At 42.2% G+C, this 11,034-nt stretch overlaps 1 pseudogene; it reads right to left on the bottom strand.

Moving 5' to 3' along the window:
• Nucleotides 1–1,366: 1,366 nt before the first annotated feature.
• Nucleotides 1,367–2,275, bottom strand: LOC112404270 (stAR-related lipid transfer protein 6-like; annotated as a pseudogene).
• Nucleotides 2,276–11,034: the final 8,759 nt, after the last annotated feature.

The following is an 11,034-nucleotide window of genomic DNA, read 5'->3' on the forward strand; positions in this document are numbered from 1 at the left end:
CGAAAGTGTTTCAAATAGAAATAATTAAAGAGACATGCATTGTGTGATTCCGAACTGTATCCTTTTGCTATAAAGAATAAAGGACATTATCGTAACAATTGGTGAAATTTGAATCGAGCCCGAGGAGGAAATGGTGGCAACTTACGAATGTGAATTTCCTGATTTTAATGGTTGTGCTGTGTTCATGGGGAAGAATTTTCTTGTGTTTTGGAAATATTGGTGGGGAGATTAAAAAAGTATGATGTCAGCAACATATTCTCAAATAGTTCAGAGGGGGAGAAGTTTTTGTATGATACTTGCAGCTCTTCCGTAAGTTTGAGATAATTTCAAAATTAAAAAAAAAAATCTAATTGGATGCCATGATTTAAACAGTTCCTAGAGATAACGTTCTACTTTAAGGCAAAATACACTACCTGCCTTTCCCTTGCTTCTGTTTCTCTAAGATTATCTGCTTGTGAATCACTATGCTGTATACCTAAAACTTACATAATATTGCAAATCGGCTATACCTCAGTTTAAAAAAAAAAAGAATATGTCTAACCAAAAAAAAAGATTGGGAGTTTGAGGTGCTTGTGTGAGCGGAGAAAAGGGGATTATGTGACATCTTGATATGGAGGAAGGCAGGAGAATCAGCAGGTCCACATGGTTTCCGTGTACCATCTGCTGCTTCCTCTGGTTTCTGGGGCGTTGTCTTTGTCACTGATTGCAGCTAATATCTACCATCAACCGGTATTTCTCTCTGGGCTTGGTTTCTCTCTGAGCTTGGTTAATCTAGTGACGCTCCCTGGCTGCCTCTACCTTATCTTAGCTCTTACTCACATTTTAGACCCTTCTGAGCCTCTATGCCCTCTCTCTGGCCCCCTGAAACAAGCAGTTCAGTCCAACTTTTACTGTGGAGTTTCCCCTCCCCTCGCTATATGGCCCTGGGGCAAGTCATCTGCCTCAAAAAATCAGCCATTCTTGAGATTTCCTTCTAGGACATAATGTAGGTCTACATCTATAGGAGCCCCTGGCCTCATGGGTTTCTTCAGATCATCTAAAAGTGCTTAGTATTTAAATAGAAATAATGTGGTATATTCTAAATGAGGATTTAGAGCTGCTTAGAGAAACTAAATATCATGGCCTTTCTCTATCTAATTGTGTTGCCAAATTTATTTATTTTTTTGAGATTAAAAACTGTATTTAATGCTTCTCTTGTACAACTATGAGCTCTTATTTTCACAAAGTACCTTCAGTAGTTTGTTCAAGAATACTGTTTAGAATAGTGTAATAGTATTTATGCATATTGACTTAGAAGTAAAAGGCAGTAACTGTCACACATGATTTTCAATGGCCTCATTTCTTCTTTAGGAATGATGAATGCCCATTACGATGACATCCACGTCCTGGGAATTCTGTTTGCCTTTATTCCATCTTTTACATTGAGGATGAAGCTTACTAAATTGGAAGACATGGTTGCTTAAATTATTGACGGGGCCAATTTTCCTCTCATTTCTTTCTGGACAAACATCACTAGTTTAGAATACGCTGGGTTCTCTGGCAGAGGTGAACACATATAGCCACAAGCATGGTTACAACCACGAATATAATTTGAAGCTGGAGGATATGCTGGAAAATACACACTAGTAGAACTGATAATATCCATATTCCCTTTGTAGTGCTTCAAATACACTAAGTCGATAAAATCTCGGGGGGATATTGAGCCCATGGCAAAACTTTGAGTAATGGTATAACACATGAATGTGTCCGAATCAATTTTTTGTACCATGTTGTACACTTTTCAACGATTTGTCCCATGTAATTCTGTTTTCAGGTTTGTAGAGGAAATCAGATAGTTTAGATGTTTACTCCAGAATTATTCCTTCAACACGATATAGATTTCCATGGAAATTTTTAGAAGCCTTGCTGGAAACAGTTGTCTTTTTCTCAAAGGGGAATAAAAATCCACAAATAAGTTAGTGAAGTCTTAACCACTTTCCAGCCTGATGTTTCTTTTTCTTTTTTTGTTTTTTACCGTATGCGGGCCTCTCACTGTTGTGGCCTCTCCCTTTGTGGAGCACAGGCTCCGGACGCGCAGGCCCAGCGGCCATGGCTCACGGGCCCAGCCCCTCAGCAGCATGTGGGATCTTCCCGGACCGGGGCACAAACCCGCGTCCCCTGCATTGGCAGGTGGTCTCTCAACCACTGTGCCACCAGGGAAGCCCCAGCCTGATGTTTCTTGATAGTAACCTAAAACTTCGTGAGCAGTTTGTTAGGCAAGTGCTTTATAGTCCATCTACATTTCCTAGTAGATCTAGTCCAGAATTTTAATAACTATTAGGACTCTTCTCCAAATCCTTGTGGTGATCTCCATACCTTTCAACCTGGTGATGTAACATCGGATGAACTGGAACATATTCAAATGGAGTAATGGTCAAGGATATCTTCACCCACAGGGTCAACGGAAAATAAACACAAACCAAGATTGAGATGGCATCTTTTTCTGATAAGTTGAAACTGGATTCTTCGCACCTCATATCCTGTCCCAGTCTTGTATACAGGTTCACACATGTTGTTAAGTAGGTCTTTACATCTGTTTGTATAATCTCCCTCTTTCTGGGCTGCCTGACTGGGTCCCCAATCCGTACGGGATCACTGCCATTCTTCCCTGGGAACCAAGGTCCCCAAGGAGTTTGTTAAGTGCTATCCCTGGCCAAACTCCCTCCTCCAATCCCGCGTCTGCTTTGAGGGTGAGGGCCCAGCTGGAAACCCAGGAAGGCCGGGCTCAGGGATTGGAAGGGGAAGGCGCTGAAGAGGAGGGAAAAAAGTGGTCGTGGGATCTGCCCCTCCGGCCGGGGTTGGTGTCTTATCCTGGGAGGGGGTGCTCTGAAAAAAGGGGAGGCGGAGCGTGTTGTAAGGACTGGGGCTGTAGGACTGGCTCTCAGCGACCGAAACGGCAGCCGCCAGTGCCCCAGGTCCCCATCCCTGACCCGTCCCCTCTCAAAGTCGGGAAACTGGCCGAAGGAACCTCAGCCTGTCATGCGCAGACCGGCCGGCCGCGCAGAGCCGTGACCAAGGTGGGGAGGGCGTGCGGGGTAGCTACGCGGAGTTAGCCCAGAACCTCCCCACCCCCCAGAAAAACCCGGAGGGAGAAACTACACTTCCCAGCAGGGAGAGCGACCTAACGCCCCGCCCCGCACTCCCCACCCCATGCCCCTCCCCCCGCCCCTCGCGCCTTGCCCAGCTAGCCCCCAGCGCCCGAGCGCCACCCATCGCCAAATTTATTTTGACATGGTCGGTATGTGGAATTCAGCCCACCAGGGGATCTCTTCCCAGAGTCTGAAATGGGAACGGACAATGTTTGCTCAGCTCTCAGGCTTCACCAGAGCTTAACTAATACATCTCCTCTCTGCAGGCTGAAGCCCAGAGCTGAGAAGTCAGGACACATGGGTCTGCCCACTACCCCCAACTGTCTTTGTGCCCTGTGTACCTTCCTTTTTCCACCATCCTTCTGGCCCAGGGAGAGAAGACTTTCCTCCAGATCACTTCCTCCTACCTTTGCATTCCCGCCACAAGGCGAGCCATTCATGGTGGGCCAGTCTTTCATCCGTACAAGACACACTCCCAGTCTCAGTTGTTAGACCTTTGTCTTGGTATAGAGCTTAACTCCCTGCCTTAGGGCATTTAACTGCAGCTTGATCTAAGATATTCAAAGCAGCAAAGACACCAGGAGATCTAATTATCTTATATAATGTTTGTTATGACTCTGCTATTCCTTGGTGTAAAATTCTCTTTCCTAGGACTTAGGGAAACCAGTGATCCTGCAAAAGCCCAGAGCCCAGGTTGGCTGTGGTACAATGAACAAAATAGAGGACCTGTATTCTACTCCCTGTCCTGTCAATGAACCATCTATCTCCTGCAAGCTGGTTAACATCCCTGAGCTCTGGCTTTCCTACTGGTTAAATGGGAATGTTAAAGATAAAAATCTAAATTTACAAAATACTTTTTTAAAAAAAATCTCTTTATTGGAGTATAATTGCTTTACAATGGTGTGTTAGTTTCTGCTTCATAACAAAGTGAATCAGCTATACATATACATATATCCCCCAAAATACTTTTCTCGATAGTCTCTTATTTAAAGGGGTAATTAACTTGAATAGACATATAAGTGATGTAGTATAATTCAGTAAAAAGAAAAGAGGTGGGTAATAAGAGGCTGGAGTCTAGTCCCCTCACTGTCATTAAGGAACTTCGGTACTTTAGACAATCACTTTCTGGGCCTTAGTTTCAACATGTGTCAAATGAAAATAATAATATCCATCTGTGTCTATAAGTATAGAAAAGCACTAAGAGATTTAAATGAAATAAATTTTTAAATGATTTACGTGTTGCTATATAAATAGAACCGTATTAAATTTACCAGATTTTCTATAAAATCGTTCTTAGAATCTATGCAGGGGAACATTTTATCTGTTGAAGACAATTGAAAATAGGTCCATATAATACAGATTAAAGCCCTGGAGATAAACTCAGTCCTTTAATGAAGTCTGCTGCAGAGCAAAGAGTGTAAGAGCACTACCCCAATTGACTATTTAATGCCTGATTAAATACAGGATGGCCTGTGAAAGTAACAAGCAAACTATTCAGGCAGTGGGATACATTTTGAGAGAGGGGGCAGTGGAAATAATCCCTATAGAGAATTTAAAAAATACTAAAACCAACAAAAAGTCAACCTACTTTTTTATTACTACCATGTGCTAGTGATTGTAAACCATATCAGTGATCATATACCACCCCTTTCAGGATGCACCACAGCTCTGCCCAGTCACCCCACCCTGCCCTTGTTATAGCACTGTGTTCAGGAGTAGAGGTGGAACTTCATTCCTGCAAGGACAATCTACAGGCTATAGGACACAACACCTCTTTATACACACACACACACACACACACACACACACACACACCCTCATTTGGCAGTACCTGTTTGACCTTCCTGACCCAAGATCTAGAGGATCTTATAAGATTTGCAACAGAAGCTTGTCTACAAAAGTTGGAGCTCTGCCATGCTTACCGGCAGCCGAATTGGAAAGATCAGATCTGGGGAGGCCAATGTCTCCTGGAATGTGAAGAGCTGGCTTTGACTGAAGATGAAATTTTATGAAACTCTTCTGCGGCGGACCATCTTTATCAACTACTTGCTCTTGCTTCGTATTTTAGTTTTGAACTATTTTCTCTCATTGCTTCTCACTGAGAAACTATTCTTTTTGACTTCCCAGTTAGCCAGCTAATGAATCATTTATAACTTGCCATTAACAGCCAAGTTCTAATATGTCTAGATATGATTTCTATGTGTTTTTCAGACACAGCTTATAGGATTTTTTTAAACTGCTCTGGGGGTTCTTTTAAACCCTCAAAATCTGCAAAATTCAAGTACAGAATCTCAATATAAGACTGAAAACTTTCCTATAGAAAGTATTGATAATTAATAACTAGATGATTTAAAAAGTCTTTGCTGAAAGGAATAATATGTACTTGCAAGCATAATGGGAGTTTTCAGTTTATTTCCATTTGTTCACTTATTATGTCTATCTTCCTTGGAGTCTATAAACCTAAATAGAAGAGCTGTTTTAAGCATTTGTTTGCTAATTTCAACCCCTCAGTCATCTCTGGGTCTGTTCCTATTGACTACTACTCACTTCCCCCCTGTTATGGGCCACATCTTTTTGGCTTTTTTAAGATAACTACCTAGTAATTTTTAAATTATATGCTAGACATTGGAAATGCTGCATTTTTAAGAGTCTGGTTGTTTTTCTTCCAGGAAGGAGTGCTGAATTTTTTACGGCAGGAATAATTGACTGCCAGATCGGCGGGATACCTTGGAGGCTTGTTTTTAAGCTTTGTTAGATGGGGTCTAGCGCAGCCCTTAGCGGAGAGCCTGGTCCCACTGGCTCCCAGGGGAAAGCCCGCAGTGTTGAACAAAGTCTCTTCACTCGGGATGGTCGTGCTCTGTGGGAAGTCCAAAACCTCCTGTGAGATCACAGAATCCCCATAGCTGTTTTCTGCCAGTCTCACTGAGCTGCGCTCTGTGTAAGAATTGTATTTGGACGAAGATAAGAGGACCAATAGGTGGATTTCTCAAGCTCCTTCTCTGTGTGACTCCCTGCTCCTGGTACCCTAGCCCACAAGTCCCAGCTGCATCAGCATCTCTACTCTGATCTCTGCTCTTCAGTCAGCTCAGTGAAACTGCTTGGGCTTCCCCTCCCCCTCCCAGACAGTGCCCCAGGCTAAAGGCCATCCATCCATCAAGGGCTCACTTAATGACTTTTTCTTCTCTTAGGAGTCAGATTCTTGAGCTGCCTGTTATCCAATGTCTGGAAACAGTTACTTCATGTTTTATGCCTGCTTTTGTGTTTGTTTAAAGCACAAGTCTAGACCTGCCAGTACCACAAGCGAAGACTAGTTTGCTTGCCCTTACTTCTCGGTTTTCAATGTAGTCATAATTTTTTAAATTCTTCTTATTGATCTTTTAAAAAGTATTATCTGTGGCATGATTTTCCAAAGTGTGTTCCATGAAAAATTTAAAAGACTCTGTATTAAAATAGCTTGGAAAATGCATTTATCTTGACGGCAGGACACCTCAGAGCTGTAAAAAGCTAATATGGATTGTAAATTTTCAAGGGACTATATTATTTGCATTTTTCAAATTCATTTGACCACAGTATACATTTTTAACAGATTGTCTTATGGGAGTACTAGACAATGGACCACTTTTAGGGTATTGCTGCTCTGTGGCTTCTGTTTATTAATTTTATTAAAAATTTATACACCTAATTAAAAGGCAAGTATGGTTATAACTATCTTCTAAATTAATTTTTAGGTGGAAAATAAGCTTAGCTTCTTCTTCCTCTCTCTAATCCGCTTCCAGCCAAAATTATTCCAGGAAGTCCTCAAGAAATCTATGGAGATACATGTGTACATATACGTAGATTCCCAACGGTTACGTTTGCAGTTGGGCCCTTTCAATATTTTATGTATCATGAAAAAAGGAGAGTTTTAAAGGGAGAAGTATAATTTTACATGATGAAAACATGGGTTTCATTTTGACATTTTTTTTTTCTAAAAGAAAAAGGCAGGTTTTTTTAGATACATTATGTCAGTATCTCTCATTTGGTGAAGTTATTGTCTTATTGTGCTGTTTGATAAACGAGGTATCACTAAAGATGTGAGAATGACGAGCCTTCAGGTGCAGCAACAGCAGCTATTGGATCTCTTCATCATTAATAATTAAATTATTTTAAGTATTTCTTACAGCTCACACAAAGATCTGGGCACAGCTGGTCTGGTTGGGGAGCAATTCTAGGAATTACTACCGCAAGTCTAGGAGTTATATGGAAACAGCAGAGGTAACAGACACGAGCACGATTGACTGAGGGAGATTCAAGGCCCAGGGTGCAATCTCATTCTTCCATTAACGTCTGCCAAGCAGCGTTCCTCTCTGGACCTCAGTTTCCCCAACAGGACAATGAGTTCCTTGGACTAGGGGATTTCAGAGTTTCTTTCTAGCTCTTACATTCTCTGGATCTTGTTGAATAGTACTATATTAACTAAAAAGTGGTAAGAATGTCACGTCTAGAAAGCATTCCCTCTATGCCTGGAGTAGGAGAGATGTGTTCTGAAAAACACTGGAAAATATGTCGAGCTGTTGAGCAATTTGTGGGTTCATTTTAGCTTTACGCCCGTAAACAGAAAAATTCTTACCCTTCATGTTTGTCCTTCATGACTTAAATAATTCCCCGAATCACAATCAATTTGTCATCTGTCAAAACCTCACATTTCGGTCCTTGTCAAGTGACAGAGGTGATCGCTTTTCTCCTAGAAGTTTATTCCACGTTCCTTCCTACAGATAGCAGAAGATTATAAAGCAGGAAGGAGACGTTCTCCTCAAAGATACAATAGAATTTTGCAGAGAACCAGAACAAAAGGTTTATAAATCCCTAAATGAAGCCAGGAGGAAAAAAATAAGTTATTCTGGTTTTAGTTGCTAACAAAGACAGAGAAAGAAAAAATCAGTTGCTACGTTACCTCTCCATTAGCCAAGCTAAGCACAAAGTGAAAAAGGATTTCCTGGTACAGCTCTATATTATCTTCAACTGCATTATTGGTTTAGATTATAGCAGAAAAGAAAAATCAAAGATCAAGGCTTTGTTTTCCCTGGAGCCTCAGATGCATCCGATAGTATATCTATCTGTAGGAGTATTATATATGGACACCATAGTATGCTCTGTGTTCTTGTCCTGTCCAAGGACCTGGTGAACCTGCGGAGTTGCAAGGTGTGGTTCCTGGGGCTTCACTACCCGAGGCAATGGCATTTCCCCAGAGTGGTGGAGCGCCTTACCTGAGGGTGGTGCAGACAGGAGACGGGGCTCATGGGTGGAAATGCAGCAGGAGGCTAGCCCTGAGGGTCAAGGCAAGTCCATGACGGGAAAAGGAGACTTGAAGTCTAACTCAAGGAAAATGAGCAACAGCGTGCTGTCCCCTCGCTAGCCCATTGGTTCAGCTTTCTTGTTTTAGAGTCCCATAGGGCATAGTGGCTAAGCACAGACTGTGGCAGAGACAGCCGCTTACTAACGATGCGAACTGGGGCGAGTTGCTTAACTCCTCTGCACTTCTGTTTCCTCCTCTGTAAGATGAGGATAATAAATATAATAAAAATAAAAGAGGTGAGGATAATAACTTTAAACTTAAGATGGTGAGGAGTATTAAAAGAATGAATGCAAGTAAACTGCTTAGTACCTGGCTTATCAAAGTTAAACGTTAGAACTACTACAATCACATCCTACTGTCCTCTAGCTTTGACTGCTTCTAGCTATTCTTAGTGGCTTCTAGAATATAAGCTCCAAGGGGGCACAGATCGCATCCTTCAGGTTCAGGATTGCAACTTCAGCCTAGTAGAGTACCTGGCATATGGTAGGTACTTCAGGAATAACTGCTGAATAAATAAATGAATTAATAAATGAACGAATTTCTAATCAGCACTCTTGGACAGCTTGCCTCCATCTCTCTGAGGGAGGGTCAGGCAGCCACCAAACACTAGTGCATTCCAAGGTGAAGGGCTCTGACCCTGCCTGGTTTGGCCAGGGACTCTGACACATGCCTGATCATTCATATTATATGGCTCTAGTGACGTAGGCAAATGTACTTGCTTTTTATGATGGTTTCCAGCAGTTTGGTCCAAGTCTCTTTTTGTATGTGTGTGGGAGTGTACCATGTATCTCTCTTTGGTATTTTCACATAACCATTTTAAAATTCATGGTGCTGGGCCAATTGAGTAGTAATATCACTTTGTCCTGTCTCCCATATATTTCCCCAAAGGGAGCAATTACAGCAGGCATTTCACTTCATCTGCTCTTCTACAGTAGAGAGTATCTGTACACAGACAACTCATTATCCTGACACAAATTTTCCACACTGAGACTCAGCCACTTGAAACCTGCTTTAAAGCACTGTCCATGGGATGACTACCACATTTTAATATGTCTCTTGTGGGATCTCATTTCACAGGCAAGGAAAAGAGAGAAAAGATGGGTGAATAGAAGAAGGCATGTCAGTGGTGATACAAACAGCAGGCTCAGGAGCTGACGACTGTATTGGTGGAGGATAACGCAGAGGGTCAGAGAGGAGTTAGAGGGATGAAGGAGGTGGGCAGGAAAGCAGCTAGTCACCAGCAGCCTCCCACAGTGAGCTGTTCATACTTCTTATTATAGCATACACCACCTTTTATGCTATTTTTCTTTTTCTAAAAGTTGTTCCCTACCACTACATTGTAGACTTGAAGATGTAGACCCTGTCTTACTCCAAGAGTCTAACATAGCTTCCGGCATATAGTAAATCTTAAAAATTTTGAATGGGTGAGTGAATTAGTGGATAGAAGGATGGATGGATACCCAGAATATAAGGGAGAAGGGAGAAAAGTGGAGGTTATTTAATAGGAGCTCTCCAAGTATTTAGTACCCAGAGTCGTTCCCAAAGTTGACCACAGGTGCAGAGCCTCCCTGGGTTCGGACTGAGGGAGCCTCTCCCCTGAGAAGGAGAGGGTGGAGGGAGGCATAATTTTCAGTCAGTAGGTTGAGTTCAGTATGATAAAGTCCAAATATATCACCACCTGGGAACCAGAATCAACATCTAGATTTGGAATTGGAGGCAGTAGCTTGAAAAAAAGTGGACAACAGTTCAGGATCCTTACTGGAAAAAGATATTGTTATCTAATTAGGTTTGATGTGTCTTCTTAGGAGGGCTTATGAGCAGACTGGCCAGTTCAAGTGTATCAACCAACATTGCCCTGCCAACCCATTGGTAATTAAAACCATAAGCTTTGGACTTGAAGCAATGAGGATGAAGCTTGAATACTACCTCCACAGAGCTCTTTCTTACAGAAAAGCTAGGGCACTGGAGAATGATTTGATTGTATTTGAAAGGTGGAGGGGATGGAGACTTCAGTGTAGCTTCAAGGTTCAATAGGAGTATGGTTAGGCCTCAGAGTGTGACTCTTCTTGGACGAGGAGAAGCACACAGTGGTTGGTTTTGCTCTTATACTTGGGGTACCAGATACTACTAAGCTGCCAGCCTGAAAATATGAAGATCTGAGGCAAGAGCTAGCACATTGCAGGAGAAGGCCATTCGACCTATGATAGGAATGCTGAGGGTTTTAAATTCCAGAATCTGAGATGGTGTTCCGGGAATACAATTTCTACTGAAGGAAAAATACCAAGAGTACCTTATTTGGGGATGTTTTAAGGGTACACAGGGTTTGTTCTAATCATATATGCTGAGACACATAGACATGGAAGGGAGTGTGATGGAGGAGGAAGTTTGGTATATTCACAGGTCCCCAGAAACAGGAGACACAGCATGCCACTCTGTGGGACCACATGGAGAAGCACCAGGGTCAATCAGAGGCAGAAGGAGAGAGGGAAAACATGGGGAAGAGCCTTTATTGTGTTTTTTTTGTGGGATGGAATGGGTGAATCAGGGTAAGCAGGCTTAGAATGGCTATTT

The sequence above is a fragment of the Neophocaena asiaeorientalis genome, unplaced genomic scaffold (assembly GCF_003031525.2).
Source record: "Neophocaena asiaeorientalis asiaeorientalis breed wild unplaced genomic scaffold, Neophocaena_asiaeorientalis_V1.1 scaffold293, whole genome shotgun sequence".
Classification (NCBI taxonomy): Eukaryota; Metazoa; Chordata; class Mammalia; order Artiodactyla; family Phocoenidae; genus Neophocaena; species Neophocaena asiaeorientalis.